The following is a 14964-nucleotide window of genomic DNA, read 5'->3' as shown; positions in this document are numbered from 1 at the left end:
GCCGATATTATCGGACATCTCTAATCACAATCCTTGTGACACAAGAACACACATGCTCTTCTCTTTTTTATGCAGTCTAATTTGTAATATATGACTCCTACTACATGACTAACAATGTAGCTAACAGGGATTTGCTCTATTCCGCCTAATAACCCCTCTAAAAAGCAACCAAAAACCTCCATCATCGTATTATATACATGCTGTAAGTGTATATGTAGTGTAGTAACATACAACAGGCTCATTAATAATAACATGTAATAATTACCGTATTTTGGTAATTTTAGGTATTACAGTGACACATTGATTTCACAGACGCATCACAACGTTCGGTATTTTCTTTAAGAAAATACAACTATTAGTCATTAAGGCAGAGACTACTTTGGGACAAATGATGATCCAGAACCTTATATTTTTGAGCCTGAATACACAGAGGATGAGTTACACGTTTTAAAAGCTGAGTGATAAGCAGATCCAGCTATAGTGACGCACTATAAGCATCATGTAGCAGCAAGCAACACAAAATAAACACTAAAAACATGATAAAACAATCACTGTAGAATGTGTGCTCTCAATACTTGTGTTTCCCGCTGAGATGACAAATTCAGCATAATCCTCACTGAGTTAAAAAAAAAAAAAATCAAAATTCCTTGAGAAAACAAGCATCTTTTTGCGTCTTCCTTGCAATGTCTATGAATATTGTCATTTATCCAGGTCATTGTATTTTCAAGACAATCAATCAATCACAACTGGACTGTTCAGTTTGTCTTAGAAGACGTTGCCCCTCTCATCCAAGTAGTCTTTATCAGTTCATGCTCATAGACTTAGATTGGTCAGATCTAGTCAAATCTAGTCTCTTCCTAGCAATGCCTCCAGGGCTAAATTAAATTCAAAAGTTGACCAACTTCTCGGTTTATGACCACAACCTTCTATTATACAAGTTTGAGGCATGATTTACAATCAGGCACAAACTTTCACCAAATCAGAGGCAATGCAGCAGCTCACCGGCTTAGTACATTATGTCAATAGCTGCATAAGCTACACTGTAAAAATAACAGTAAAAACTACATCAAGCAATTGTTAAATAGCAAGAGTAAAATACAGTAAAATCAAAAATGGTTTATCACAGTAGTAAATGCAGTGGATTCATGCAAACCAAGAAACAGTAGATAACCTAAATTACTGTGTATGTGTTTCATTGTAAACTGCATCGAAATGAACCAAGCTGTGTGTTTAAGTGTGTTGGAATTGGTTGCAAGCAACATTTTAACAGACACGGAGCATATAAGGCTAATTTTTAATAGCTCACTTGAAAGAACATGTTGCAAAAGGCCATGTTTTGAGTTGTACAGTGAAAGGTTGTACTAATACTTTCAAGTTAAAATCCTAATGTACCGCTAACATATTTTAGCTTTTAGAATTTCAAGGCAAAAGTTAGCCAAGGTTTAAGCATTGGTGGTATAGTGGCTAGCATAGCTGCCTTCCAAGCAATTGACCTGGGTTTGATTCCCAGCCAATGCTTGGCTTGAGTACTTGATTCATTTTCTACTGCTTGTCCCTTTCAGGGTGCCAGGGGGTGCTGGAGCCTATCTCAGCTGCTCATGGGTGGAAGGCGGGGTATAACCTGGACAAGTTGCATTTATTTAACTATTGATCAGCAGAATAAATTAGAGATTGTAGCCAATTTCCAATGGTTTATTGTAGACTTTAGAATTTCAAGGCAAACAAGTATTTAAGGACTATCCGTTGGTGGTATCAACACAGAGATTCCAGCTCTTTTTTAATAGTTTATTTCCATTATCTGAATTTTTTAGGTCAAAGTTAAACGTAAACAAGGCATTGGCGGTATAGTGGATTGCAAAGCTGACTTGATAAAAGTTAACCGGGCTTTGACACCAACTTTGAGATTATAACTAAGTTTTAATGGTTTATTTCAGTTTTCAAAATTTCAAAGCAAAAGTTATCCAATAACTAAGCATTGGTGTTTTAGTTGCTAGCATAGCTGCCTTCCAAGCAGTTGACCTGGGTTTGATTCCAAGCTAATGCATGGCTTGAGTACTAGGTTCATTTACAACTGCTTGTCCCTTTCCAGGTCGTGGGGGTTGCTGGAGCCTATCTCAGCTACAGAAGGGTGGAAAGCGGGGTATACCCTGGACAAGTTGCTGTGGATTGCATAGCCGACTTCCAAGAAGTTGACCGGTATTGATACCTAGCCATGGTGAAACTGTTTTGGAATAGTCTAGTCTGTTGAAAGTTGCTACTTAAGCATTGATCAGCAAAAAACCCAGAGATAGCAGCCAATGTCCTATGGTGTATTATAGATTAAAAAAAATTAAGGCAGAAGTTATTCAAGAACATGGCATTGGTGGTATAGTGGTTAGCATAGCTGCCTTCCAAGCAGTTGACCTGGGTTCGATTCCCAGCCAATGCATGGCTTCAGCTGTTTTGGCAATGTCCAGTCTGTTGAAAGTTGTTACTCAACCATTGATAAGCAAACAACACTTATATATCAGCTCATTTTTAATAGTTTGTTTACATTTTCTGAATTTCCAGGTCACAGTAAACCATTAACCAAGCATTGTTGGTATAGTGGATTGTATAGCCGACTTCCAAGAAGTTGACCAGTATTGATACCTCGCCATTGCATGGTGAAACTGTTTTGGAATAGTCCAGTCTGTTGAAAGTTGCTACTTAAGCATTGATCAGCAAAAAACCCAGAGATAGCAGCCAATGTCCCATGGTGTATTATAGATTAAACAAATTTAAGGCAGAAGTTATACAATGACATGGGTTTAGTGGTTAGCATAGCTTCCTTCCAAGCAGTTGACCTGTGTTCGGTTCCCAGCCAATGCATGATTTGCTGTATTTAGGCAATGTCCAGTCTGGCGGGGTATAACCTGGTTAAGTTGCTGGTATTTAACTATTGATCAGCAAAATAAACCAGAGATTGCAGCCAATGCCCAGTGGTTTATTTTAGACTTTACAATTTCAAGGCAAACAAGTGTTTAAGGACTAACCATTGGGGCTATAGTGGTTAGCATAGCTGACTTCCGAGCAGTTGTCTTGGGTTTTGACTCCCAGCCAATGCATGGCTTGAGTTATTTTGGCAACGTCCAGTCTATTGAAAGTTGTTACTCAACCATTGATAAGCAAACAACACTGAGATTCCAGCTAATTGTTAATGGTTTGTTTACATTTTCTGAATTTCCAGGTCAAAGTAAACTATAAACCAAGCATTGGTGGTATAGTGGATTGCCTAGCCGACTTCTAAGAAGTTGACCAGTATTGATACCTCGCCATTGCATGGTGAAAATGTTTTGGAATTGTCCAGTCCGTTGAAAGTTGCTACTTAACCGTTGATCAGCAAAAAACCCAGAGATAGCAGACAATGTCCTATGGGTGTATTATACATTTTAAAATTTCAAGGCAGGAATTTTGTAAACAACCAGGCATTGGTGGTATAGTAGTTAGCATAGCTGCCTTCCAAGCAGTTGACCTGGGTTCGATTCCCAGCCAATGCATGGATTGAGTTGTTTTGGCATTGTCCAGTCCGTTGAAAGTTGTTACTCAACCATTGATAAGCAAACAACACTTATATTTCAGCTCATTTTTAATAGTTTGTTTACATTTTCAGAATTTCCAGGTCAAAGTAAACCATAAACCAAGCATTGGTGGTATAGTGGATTGCATAGCCAACTTCCAAGAAGTTGACCGGTATTGATACCTAGCCATTGCATGGTGAAACTGTTTTGGAATAGTCCAGTCTGTTGAAAGTTGCTACTTAAGCAATGATCAGCAAAACCCCGGAGATAGCAGCCAATGCCCAGTGGTTTATTTTAGACTTTACAATTTCAAGGCAAACAAGTATTTAAGGACTAACCATTGGGGCTATAGTGGTTAGCATAGCTGCCTTCCGAGCAGTTGACTTGGGTTTTGACTCCCAGCCAATGCATGGCTTGAGTTATTTTGGCAACGTCCAGTCTATTGAAAGTTGTTACTCAACCATTGATAAGCAAACAACACTGAGATTCCAGCTAGTTGTTAATGGTTTGTTTACATTTTCTGAATTTCCAGGTCAAAGTAAACTATAAACCAAGCATTGGTGGTATAGTGGATTGCCTAGCCGACTTCTAAGAAGTTGACCAGTATTGATACCTCGCCATTGCATGGTGAAAATGTTTTAGAATTTTCCAGTCCGTTGAAAGTTGCTACTTAACCATTGATAAGCAAAAAACACCAGAGATAGCAGACAATGTCCTATGGGTGTATTATACATTTTAAAATTTCAAGGGAGAAAATTTTTAAACAACCAGGCATTGGTGGTATAGTGGTTAGCATAGCTACCTTCCAAGCAGTTGACCTGGGTTCGATTCCCAGTCAATGCATGACTTGCTGTATTTAGGCAATGTCCAGTCTGGCGGGGTATAACCTGGATAAGTTGCTGTTATTTAACTATTGATCAGCAAAATAAACCAGAGATTGCAGCCAATGTCCAGTGGTTTATTTTAGACTTTACAATTTCAAGGCAAACAAGTATTTAAGGACTAACCATTGGGGCTATAGTGGTTAGCATAGCTGCCTTCCAAGAAGTAGACCCGGTTTTGACTCCCAGCCAATGCAGGGCTTGAGTTATTTTGGCAACGTCCAGTCTATTGAAAGTTGTTACTCAACCATTGATAAGCAAACAACACTGAGATTCCAGCTAATTTTTAATGGTTTGTTTACATTTTCTGAATTTCCAGGTCAAAGTAAACTATAAAACAAGCATTGGTGGTAAAGTGGATTGCATAGCCGACTTCTAAGAAGTTGACAAGTATTGATACCTCGCCATTGCATGGTGAAAATGTTTTGGAATAGTCCATCCATCCATCCATTTTCTACCGCTTATTCCCTTTGGGGTCGCGGGCGGCGCTGGAGCCTATCTCAGCTACAATCGGGCGGAAGGCGGGGTCCACCCTGGACAAGTCGCCACCTCATCGCAGTGGAATAGTCCAGTCTGTTGAAAGTTGCTACTTAAGCATTGATCAGCAAAACCCCGGAGATAGCAGCCAATGTCCTATGGCATATAATAGATTAAAAAAATTTAAGGCAGAAGTTATACAATGACATGGCATTGGTGGTATAGTGGTTAGCATAGCTGCCTTCCAAGCAGCTGACGTGGGTTCGATTCCCAGCCAATGCATGACTTGCTGTATTTAGGCAATGTCCAGTCTGGCGGGGTACAACCTAGATAAGTTGCTGTTATTTAACTATTGATCGGCAAAATAAACCAGAGATTGCAGCCAATGTCCAGTGGATTATTTTAGACTTTACAATTTCAAGGCAAACAAGTATTTAAGGACTAACCATTGGGGCTATAGTGGTTAGCATAGCTGCCTTCCAAGAAGTAGACCCGGTTTTGACTCCCAGCCAATGCAGGGCTTGAGTTATTTTGGCAACGTCCAGTCTATTGAAAGTTGTTACTCAACCATTGATAAGCAAACAACACTGAGATTCCAGTTAATTTTTAATGGTTTGTTTACATTTTCTGAATTTCCAGGACAAAGTAAACTATAAAACAAGCATTGGTGGTATAGTGGATTGCATAGCCGACTTCTAAGAAGTTGACCAGTATTGATACCTCGCCATTGCATGGTGAAAATGTTTTGGAATTGTCCAGTCCGTTGAAAGTTGCTATTTAACCATTGATCAGCAAAAAACCCAAAGATAGCAGACAATGTCCTATGGGTGTATTATACATTTTAAAATTTTAAGGCAGAAATTTTTTAAACGACTAGGCATTGGTGGTATAGTGGTTAGCATAGCTTACTTCCAAGCAGTTGACCTGGGTTCGATTCCCAGCCAATGCATGGCTAGAGTTGTTTTGGCAATGTCCAGTTTGTTGAAAGTTGTTACTCAACCATTGATAAGCAAACAACACTTATATTTCAGCTCATTTTTAATAGTTTGTTTACATTTTCTGAATTTCCAGGTCAAAGTAAACCATAAACCAAGCATTGGTGGTATAGTGGATTGCATAGCTGACTTCCAAGAAGTTGACCGGTATTGATACCTAGCCATTGCATGGTGAAACTGTTTTGGAATAGTCCAGTCTGTTGAAAGTTGCTACTTAAGCATTGATCAGCAAAAAACCCAGAGATAGCAGCCAATGTACTATGGGTGTATTATACATTTTAAAATTTCAAGGCAGACATTTATTAAATGACCAGGCATTGGTGGTATAGTGGTTAGCATAGCTTACTTCCAAGCAGTTGACCTGGGTTCGATTCCCAGCCAATGCATGGCTCGAGTTGTTTTGGCAATGTCCAGTCTGTTGAAAGTTGTAACTCAACCATTGATAAGCAAACAACACTTATATTTCAGCTCATTTTTAATAGTTTGTTTACATTTTCTGAATTTCCAGGTCAAAGTAAACTATAAACCAAGCATTGGTGGTATAGTGGATTGCATAGCCGACTTCTAAGAAGTTGACCAGTATTGCTACCTCGCCATTGCATGGTGAAAATGTTTTGGTATTGTCCAGTCCGTTGAAAGTTGCTACTTAACCATCGATCAGCCAAAAACCCAGCGATAGCAGACAAGGTACTATGGGTGTATTATACATTTTAAAATTTCAAGGCAGATATTTATTAAATGACCAGGCATTGGTGGAATAGTGGTTAGCATAGCTTACTTCCAAACAGTTGACCTGGGTTCGATTCCCAGCCAATGCATGGCTTGAGTTGTTTTGGCAATGTCCAGTCTGTTGAAAGTTGTTACTCAACCATTGATAAGCAAACAACACTTATATTTCAGCTCATTTTTAATAGTTTGTTTACATTTTCTGAAATTCCAGGTCAAAGTAAACCATTAACAAAGCATTGTTGGTATAGTGGATTGCATAGCTGACTTCCAAGAAGTTGACGGGTATTGATACCTAGCCATTGCATGGTGAAACTGTTTTGAAATAGTCCAGTCTGTTCAAAGTTGCTACTTAAGCATTGATCAGCAAAAAACCCAGAGATAGCAGCCAATGTCCCATGGTGTATTATAGATTAAACACATTTAAGGCAGAAGTTATACAATGACATGGGTTTAGTGGTTAGCATAGCTTCCTTCCAAGCAGTTGACCTGTGTTCGGTTCCCAGCCAATGCATGATTTGCTGTATTTAGGCAATGTCCAGTCTGGCGGGGTATAACCTGGTTAAGTTGCTGGTATTTAACTATTGATCAGCAAAATAAACCAGAGATTGCAGCCAATGCCCAGTGGTTTATTTTAGACTTTACAATTTCAAGGCAAACAAGTGTTTAAGGACTAACTATTGGGGCTATAGTGGTTAGCATAGCTGCCTTCCGAGCAGTTGTCTTGGGTTTTGACTCCCAGCCAATGCATGGCTTGAGTTATTTTGGCTACGTCCAGTGTATTGAAAGTTGTTACTCAACCATTGATAAGCAAACAACACTGAGATTCCAGCTAATTGTTAATGGTTTGTTTACATTTTCTGAATTTCCAGGTCAAAGTAAACTATAAACCAAGCATTGGTGGTATAGTGGATTGCCTAGCCGACTTCTAAGAAGTTGACCAGTATTGATACCTCGCCATTGCATGGTGAAAATGTTTTGGAATTGTCCAGTCCGTTGAAAGTTGCTACTTAACCGTTGATCAGCAAAAAACCCAGAGATAGCAGACAATGTCCTATGGGTGTATTATACATTTTAAAATTTCAAGGCAGGAATTTTGTAAACAACCAGGCATTGGTGGTATAGTAGTTAGCATAGCTGCCTTCCAAGCAGTTGACCTGGGTTCGATTCCCAGCAAATGCATGGTTTGAGTTTTTTTGGCATTGTCCAGTCCGTTGAAAGTTGTTACTCAACCATTGATAAGCAAACAACACTTATATTTCAGCTCATTTTTAATAGTTTGTTTACATTTTCAGAATTTCCAGGTCAAAGTAAACCATAAACCAAGCATTGGTGGTATAGTGGATTGCATAGAGAAGTTGGCCGGTATTGATACCTAGCCATTGCATGGTGAAACTGTTTTGGAATAGTCCAGTCTGTTGAAAGTTGCTACTTAAGCATTGATCAGCAAAACCCCGGAGATAGCAGCCAATGCCCAGTGGTTTATTTTAGACTTTACAATTTCAAGGCAAACAAGTATTTAAGGACTAACCATTGGGGCTATAGTGGTTAGCATAGCTGCCTTCCGAGCAGTTGACTTGGGTTTTGACTCCCAGCCAATGCATGGCTTGAGTTATTTTGGCAACGTCCAGTCTATTGAAAGTTGTTACTCAACCATTGATAAGCAAACAACACTGAGATTCCAGCTAGTTGTTAATGGTTTGTTTACATTTTCTGAATTTCCAGGTCAAAGTAAACTATAAACCATGCATTGGTGGTATAGTGGATTGCCTAGCCGACTTCTAAGAAGTTGACCAGTATTGATACCTCGCCATTGCATGGTGAAAATGTTTTGGAATTGTCCAGTCCGTTGAAAGTTGCTACTTAACCATTGATCAGCAAAAAACACCAGAGATAGCAGACAATGTCCTATGGGTGTATTATACATTATAAAATTTCAAGGCAGAAAATTTTTAAACAACCAGGCATTGGTGGTATAGTGGTTAGCATAGCTGCCTTCCAAGCTGTTGACCTGGGTTCGATTCCCAGCCAATGCATGGCTTGATTTGTTTTGGCAATGTCCAGTCTGTTGAAAGTTGTTACTCAACCATTGATAAGCAAACAACACTTATATTTCAGCTCATTTTTAATAGTGTGTTTACATTTTCTGAATTTCCAGGTCAAAGTAAACCATAAACCAAGCATTGGTGGTATAGTGGATTGCATAGCCGACTTCCAAGAAGTTGACCAGTATTGATACCTCGCCATTGCATGGTGAAACTGTTTTGGAATAGTCCAGTCTGTTGAAAGTTGCTACTTAAGCATTGATCAGCAAAAACCCCGGAGATAGCAGCCAATGTCCTATGGTATATAATAGATTAAACAAATTTAAGGCAGAAGTTATGCAGTGACATGGCGTTGGTGGTATAGTGGTTAGCATAGCTGCCTTCCAAGCAGTTGACCTGGGCTCGATTCCCAGTCAATGCACGACTTGCTGTATTTAGGCAATGTCCAGTCTGGCGGGGTATAACCTGGATAAGTTGCTGTTATTTAACTATTGATCAGCAAATTAAACCAGAGATTGCAGCCAATGTCCAGTGGTTTATTATAGACTTTACAATTTCAAGGCAAACAAGTATTCAAGGACTAACCATTGGGGCTATAGTGGTTAGCATAGCTGCCTTCCAAGACGTAGACCCGGTTTTGACTCCCAGCCAATGCAGGGCTTGAGTTATTTTGGCAACGTCCAGTCTATTGAAAGTTGTTACTCAACCATTGATAAGCAAACAACACTGAGATTCCAGCTAATTTTTAATGGTTTGTTTACATTTTCTGAATTTCCAGGTCAAAGCAAACTATAAAACAAGCATTGGTGGTATAGTGGATTGCATAGCCGACTTCTAAGAAGTTGACAAGTATTGATACCTCGCCATTGCATGGTGAAAATGTTTTGGAATTGTCCAGTCCGTTGAAAGTTGCTACTTAACCATTGATCAGCAAAAAACCCAGCGATAGCAAACAATGTCCTATGGTGTTTTATACATTTTAAAATTTCAAGGCAGTATTGTCTTAAATGACCAGGCATTGGTAGTATAGTGGTTAGCATAGCTACCTTCCAAGCAGTTGACCTGGGTTTGATTCCCAGCCAATGCATGGCTAGAGTTGTTTTGGCAATGTCCAGTCTGTTGAAAGTTGTTACTCAACCATTGATAAGCAAACAACACTTATATTTCAGCTCATTTTTAATAGTTTGTTTACATTTTCTGAATTTCCAGGTCAAAGTAAACCAAAAACCAAGCATTGGTGGTATAGTGGATTGCATAGCTGACTTCCAAGAAGTTGACCGGTATTGATACCTAGCCATTGCATGGTGAAACTGTTTTGGAATTGTCCAGTCTGTTGAAAGTTGCTACTTAAGCATTGATTACCAAAAAACCCAGAGATAGCAGCCAATGTCCAATGGGTGTATTATACATTTTAAAATTTCAAGGCAGACATTTATTAAATGACCAGGCATTGGTGGTATAGTGGTTAGCATAGCTGCCTTCCAAGCAGTTGACCTGGGTTCGATTCCCAGCCAATGCATTGCTTGAGTTGTTTTGGCAATGTCCAGTCTGTTGAAAGTTGTTACTCAACCATTGATAAGCAAACAACACTTTTATTTCAGCTCATTTTTAATAGTTTGTTTACATTTTCTGAATTTCCAGGTCAAAGTAAACCATTAACCAAGCATTGTTGGTATAGTGGATTGTATAGCCGACTTCCAAGAAGTTGACCAGTATTGATACCTCGCCATTGCATGGTGAAACTGTTTTGGAATAGTCCAGTCTGTTGAAAGTTGCTACTTAAGCATTGATCAGCAAAAAACCCAGAGATAGCAGCCAATGTCCCATGGTGTATTATAGATTAAACAAATTTAAGGCAGAAGTTATACAATGACATGGCATTGGTGGTTTAGTGGTTAGCAAAGCTGCCTTCCAAGCAGTTGACCTGGGATCGGTTCCCAGCCAATGCATGACTTGCTGTATTTAGGCAATGTCCAGTCTGGCGGGGTATAACCTTGTTAAGTTGCTGGTATTTAACTATTGATCAGCAAAATAAACCAGAGATTGCAGCCAATGTCCAGTGGATTATTTAGACTTTACAATTTCAAGGCAAACAAGTATTTAAGGACTAACCATTGTGGCTATAGTGGTTAGCATAGCTGCCTTCCAAGAAGTAGACCCGGTTTTGACTCCCCGCCAATGCAGGGCTTGAGTTATTTTGGCAACGTCCAGTCTATTGAAAGTTGTTACTCAACCATTGATAAGCAAACAACACTGAGATTCCAGCTAATTTTTAATGGTTTGTTTACATTTTCTGAATTTCCAGGTCAAAGTAAACTATAAAACAAGCATTGGTGGTATAGTGGATTGCATAGCCGACTTCTAAGAAGTTGACCAGTATTGATACCTCGCCATTGCATGGTGAAAATGTTTTGGAATTGTCCAGTCCGTTGAAAGTTGCTACTTAACCATTGATCAGCAAAAAACCCAGAGATAGCAGACAATGTCCTATGGGTGTATTATACATTTTAAAATTTCAAGGCAGAAATATTTTAAACGACCAGGCATTGGTGGTATAGTGGTTAGCATAGCTGCCTTCCAAGCAGTTGACCTGGGTTCGATTCCCAGCCAATGCATGGCTAGAGTTGTTTTGGCAATGTCCAGTTTGTTGAAAGTTGTTACTCAACCATTGATAAGCAAACAACACTTATATTTCAGCTCATTTTTAATAGTTTGTTTACATTTTCTGAATTTCCAGGTCAAAGTAAACCATAAACCAAGCATTGGTGGTATAGTGGTTTGCATAGCTGACTTCCAAGAAATTGACCGGTATTGATACCTAGGCATTGCATGGTGAAACTGTTTTGGAATAGTCCAGTCTGTTGAAAGTTGCTACTTAAGCATTGATCAGCAAAACCCCGGAGATAGCAGCCAATGTCCTATGGCATATAATAGATTAAACAAATTTAAAGTAGAAGTTATACAATGACATGGCATTGGTGGTTTAGTGGTTAGCATAGCGGCCTTCCAAGCAGTTGACCTGGGTTCGGTTCCCAGCCAATGCATGACTTGCTGTATTTAGGCAATGTCCAGTCTGGCGGGGTATAACCTGGTTAAGTTGCTGGTATTTAACAATTGATCAGCAAAATTAACCAGAGATTGCAGCCAATGCCCAGTGGTTTATTTTAGACTTTACAATTTCAAGGCAAACAAGTATTTAAGGACTAACCATTGGGGCTATAGTGGTTAGCATAGCTGCCTTCCGAGCAGTTGTCTTGGGTTTTGACTCCCAGCCAATGCATGGCTTGAGTTATTTTGGCAACGTCCAGTCTATTGAAAGTTGTTACTCAACCATTGATAAGCAAACAACACTGAGATTCCAGCTAATTGTTAATGGTTTGTTTACATAGTCTGAATTTCCAGGTCAAAGTAAACTATAAACCAAGCATTGGTGGTATAGTGGATTGCCTAGCCGACTTCTAAGAAGTTGACCAGTATTGATACCTCGCCATTGCATGGTGAAAATGTTTTTGAATTGTCCAGTCCGTTGAAAGTTGCTACTTAACCATTGATCAGCAAAAAACCCAGAGATAGCAGACAATGTCCTATGTGTGTATTATACATTTTAAAATTTCAAGGCAGATATATTTTAAATGACCAGGCATTGGTGGTTTAGTGTTTAGCATAGCTTCCTTCCAAGCAGTTGACCTGGGTTCGGTTCCCAGCCAATGCATGACTTGCTGTATTTAGGCAATGTCCAGTCTGGCGGGGTATAACCTGGATAAGTTGCTGTTCTTTAACTATTGATCAGCAAAATAAACCAGAGATTGCAGCCAATGTCCAGTGGATTATTTTAGACTTTACAATTTCAAGGCAAACAAGTATTTAAGGACTAACCATTGGGGCTATAGTGGTTAGCATAGCTGCCTTCCAAGAAGTAGACCCGGTTTTGACTCCCCGCCAATGCAGGGCTTGAGTTATTTTGGCAACGTCCAGTCTATTGAAAGTTGTTACTCAACCATTGATAAGCAAACAACACTGAGATTCCAGCTAATTTTTAATGGTTTGTTTACATTTTCTGAATTTCCAGGTCAAAGCAAACTATAAAACAAGCATTGGTGGTATAGTGGATTGCATAGCCGACTTCTAAGAAGTTGACAAGTATTGATACCTCGCCATTGCATGGTGAAAATGTTTTGGAATTGTCCAGTCCGTTGAAAGTTGCTACTTAACCATTGATCAGCAAAAAACCCAGCGATAGCAAACAATGTCCTATGGTGTTTTATACATTTTAAAATTTCAAGGCAGTATTGTCTTAAATGACCAGGCATTGGTAGTATAGTGGTTAGCATAGCTACCTTCCAAGCAGTTGACCTGGGTTTGATTCCCAGCCAATGCATGGCTAGAGTTGTTTTGGCAATGTCCAGTCTGTTGAAAGTTGTTACTCAACCATTGATAAGCAAACAACACTTATATTTCAGCTCATTTTTAATAGTTTGTTTACATTTTCTGAATTTCCAGGTCAAAGTAAACCAAAAACCAAGCATTGGTGGTATAGTGGATTGCATAGCTGACTTCCAAGAAGTTGACCGGTATTGATACCTAGCCATTGCATGGTGAAACTGTTTTGGAATAGTCCAGTCTGTTGAAAGTTGCTACTTAACCATTGATCACCAAAAAACCCAGAGATAGCAGCCAATGTCCTATGGGTGTATTATACATTTTAAAATTTCAAGGCAGAAATATTTTAAACGACCAGGCATTGGTGGTATAGTGGTTAGCATAGCTGCCTTCCAAGCAGTTGACCTGGGTTCGATTCCCAGCCAATGCATGGCTAGAGTTGTTTTGGCAATGTCCAGTTTGTTGAAAGTTGTTACTCAACCATTGATAAGCAAACAACACTTATATTTCAGCTCATTTTTAATAGTTTGTTTACATTTTCTGAATTTCCAGGTCAAAGTAAACCATAAACCAAGCATTGGTGGTATAGTGGTTTGCATAGCTGACTTCCAAGAAATTGACCGGTATTGATACCTAGCCATTGCATGGTGAAACTGTTTTGGAATAGTCCAGTCTGTTGAAAGTTGCTACTTAAGCATTGATCAGCAAAACCCCGGAGATAGCAGCCAATGTCCTATGGCATATAATAGATTAAACAAATTTAAAGTAGAAGTTATACAATGACATGGCATTGGTGGTTTAGTGGTTAGCATAGCGGCCTTCCAAGCAGTTGACCTGGGTTCGGTTCCCAGCCAATGCATGACTTGCTGTATTTAGGCAATGTCCAGTCTGGCGGGGTATAACCTGGTTAAGTTGCTGGTATTTAACAATTGATCAGCAAAATTAACCAGAGATTGCAGCCAATGCCCAGTGGTTTATTTTAGACTTTACAATTTCAAGGCAAACAAGTATTTAACGACTAACCATTGGGGCTATAGTGGTTAGCATAGCTGCCTTCCGAGCAGTTGTCTTGGGTTTTGACTCCCAGCCAATGCATGGCTTGAGTTATTTTGGCAACGTCCAGTCTATTGAAAGTTGTTACTCAACCATTGATAAGCAAACAACACTGAGATTCCAGCTAATTGTTAATGGTTTGTTTACATATTCTGAATTTCCAGGTCAAAGTAAACTATAAACCAAGCATTGGTGGTATAGTGGATTGCCTAGCCGACTTCTAAGAAGTTGACCAGTATTGATACCTCGCCATTGCATGGTGAAAATGTTTTTGAATTGTCCAGTCCGTTGAAAGTTGCTACTTAACCATTGATCAGCAAAAAACCCAGAGATAGCAGACAATGTCCTATGTGTGTATTATACATTTTAAAATTTCAAGGCAGATATATTTTAAATGACCAGGCATTGGTGGTTTAGTGTTTAGCATAGCTTCCTTCCAAGCAGTTGACCTGGGTTCGGTTCCCAGCCAATGCATGACTTGCTGTATTTAGGCAATGTCCAGTCTGGCGGGGTATAACCTGGATAAGTTGCTGTTCTTTAACTATTGATCAGCAAAATAAACCAGAGATTGCAGCCAATGTCCAGTGGATTATTTTAGACTTTACAATTTCAAGGCAAACAAGTATTTAAGGACTAACCATTGGGGCTATAGTGGTTAGCATAGCTGCCTTCCAAGAAGTAGACCCGGTTTTGACTCCCCGCCAATGCAGGGCTTGAGTTATTTTGGCAACGTCCAGTCTATTGAAAGTTGTTACTCAACCATTGATAAGCAAACAACACTGAGATTCCAGCTAATTTTTAATGGTTTGTTTACATTTTCTGAATTTCCAGGTCAAAGTAAACTATAAAACAAGCATTGGTGGTATAG

General features: G+C 39.3%; 12 non-coding genes across 12 annotated transcripts; all 12 read left to right on the top strand.

Moving 5' to 3' along the window:
* Positions 1-2356: 2356 nt before the first annotated feature.
* On the top strand, positions 2357-2428 carry trnag-ucc (transfer RNA glycine (anticodon UCC)). The gene has a single exon. It is a non-coding gene; the product is annotated as a tRNA-Gly (tRNA).
* A 1018-nt stretch (positions 2429-3446) lies between these two features.
* trnag-ucc (transfer RNA glycine (anticodon UCC)) lies at positions 3447-3518 on the top strand. The gene has a single exon. It is a non-coding gene; the product is annotated as a tRNA-Gly (tRNA).
* A 792-nt stretch (positions 3519-4310) lies between these two features.
* On the top strand, positions 4311-4382 carry trnag-ucc (transfer RNA glycine (anticodon UCC)). The gene has a single exon. It is a non-coding gene; the product is annotated as a tRNA-Gly (tRNA).
* A 725-nt stretch (positions 4383-5107) lies between these two features.
* Positions 5108-5179, top strand: trnag-ucc (transfer RNA glycine (anticodon UCC)). The gene has a single exon. It is a non-coding gene; the product is annotated as a tRNA-Gly (tRNA).
* Positions 5180-7728: 2549 nt separating this feature from the next.
* On the top strand, positions 7729-7800 carry trnag-ucc (transfer RNA glycine (anticodon UCC)). The gene has a single exon. It is a non-coding gene; the product is annotated as a tRNA-Gly (tRNA).
* Positions 7801-8582: 782 nt separating this feature from the next.
* Positions 8583-8654, top strand: trnag-ucc (transfer RNA glycine (anticodon UCC)). Its single transcript has one exon. It is a non-coding gene; the product is annotated as a tRNA-Gly (tRNA).
* Positions 8655-9012: 358 nt separating this feature from the next.
* On the top strand, positions 9013-9084 carry trnag-ucc (transfer RNA glycine (anticodon UCC)). Its single transcript has one exon. It is a non-coding gene; the product is annotated as a tRNA-Gly (tRNA).
* A 594-nt stretch (positions 9085-9678) lies between these two features.
* trnag-ucc (transfer RNA glycine (anticodon UCC)) lies at positions 9679-9750 on the top strand. The gene has a single exon. It is a non-coding gene; the product is annotated as a tRNA-Gly (tRNA).
* Positions 9751-10110: 360 nt separating this feature from the next.
* On the top strand, positions 10111-10182 carry trnag-ucc (transfer RNA glycine (anticodon UCC)). Its single transcript has one exon. It is a non-coding gene; the product is annotated as a tRNA-Gly (tRNA).
* A 1024-nt stretch (positions 10183-11206) lies between these two features.
* Positions 11207-11278, top strand: trnag-ucc (transfer RNA glycine (anticodon UCC)). Its single transcript has one exon. It is a non-coding gene; the product is annotated as a tRNA-Gly (tRNA).
* A 1691-nt stretch (positions 11279-12969) lies between these two features.
* trnag-ucc (transfer RNA glycine (anticodon UCC)) lies at positions 12970-13041 on the top strand. Its single transcript has one exon. It is a non-coding gene; the product is annotated as a tRNA-Gly (tRNA).
* Positions 13042-13401: 360 nt separating this feature from the next.
* On the top strand, positions 13402-13473 carry trnag-ucc (transfer RNA glycine (anticodon UCC)). The gene has a single exon. It is a non-coding gene; the product is annotated as a tRNA-Gly (tRNA).
* The last annotated feature ends 1491 nt before the right edge of the window (positions 13474-14964 follow it).

Source organism: Nerophis lumbriciformis, linkage group LG34, assembly GCF_033978685.3.
Source record: "Nerophis lumbriciformis linkage group LG34, RoL_Nlum_v2.1, whole genome shotgun sequence".
NCBI classification, from domain to species: domain Eukaryota; kingdom Metazoa; phylum Chordata; class Actinopteri; order Syngnathiformes; family Syngnathidae; genus Nerophis; species Nerophis lumbriciformis.
Note: the sequence above shows the minus strand (reverse complement) of the source record. Positions and strands in the feature narration are given on the sequence as shown.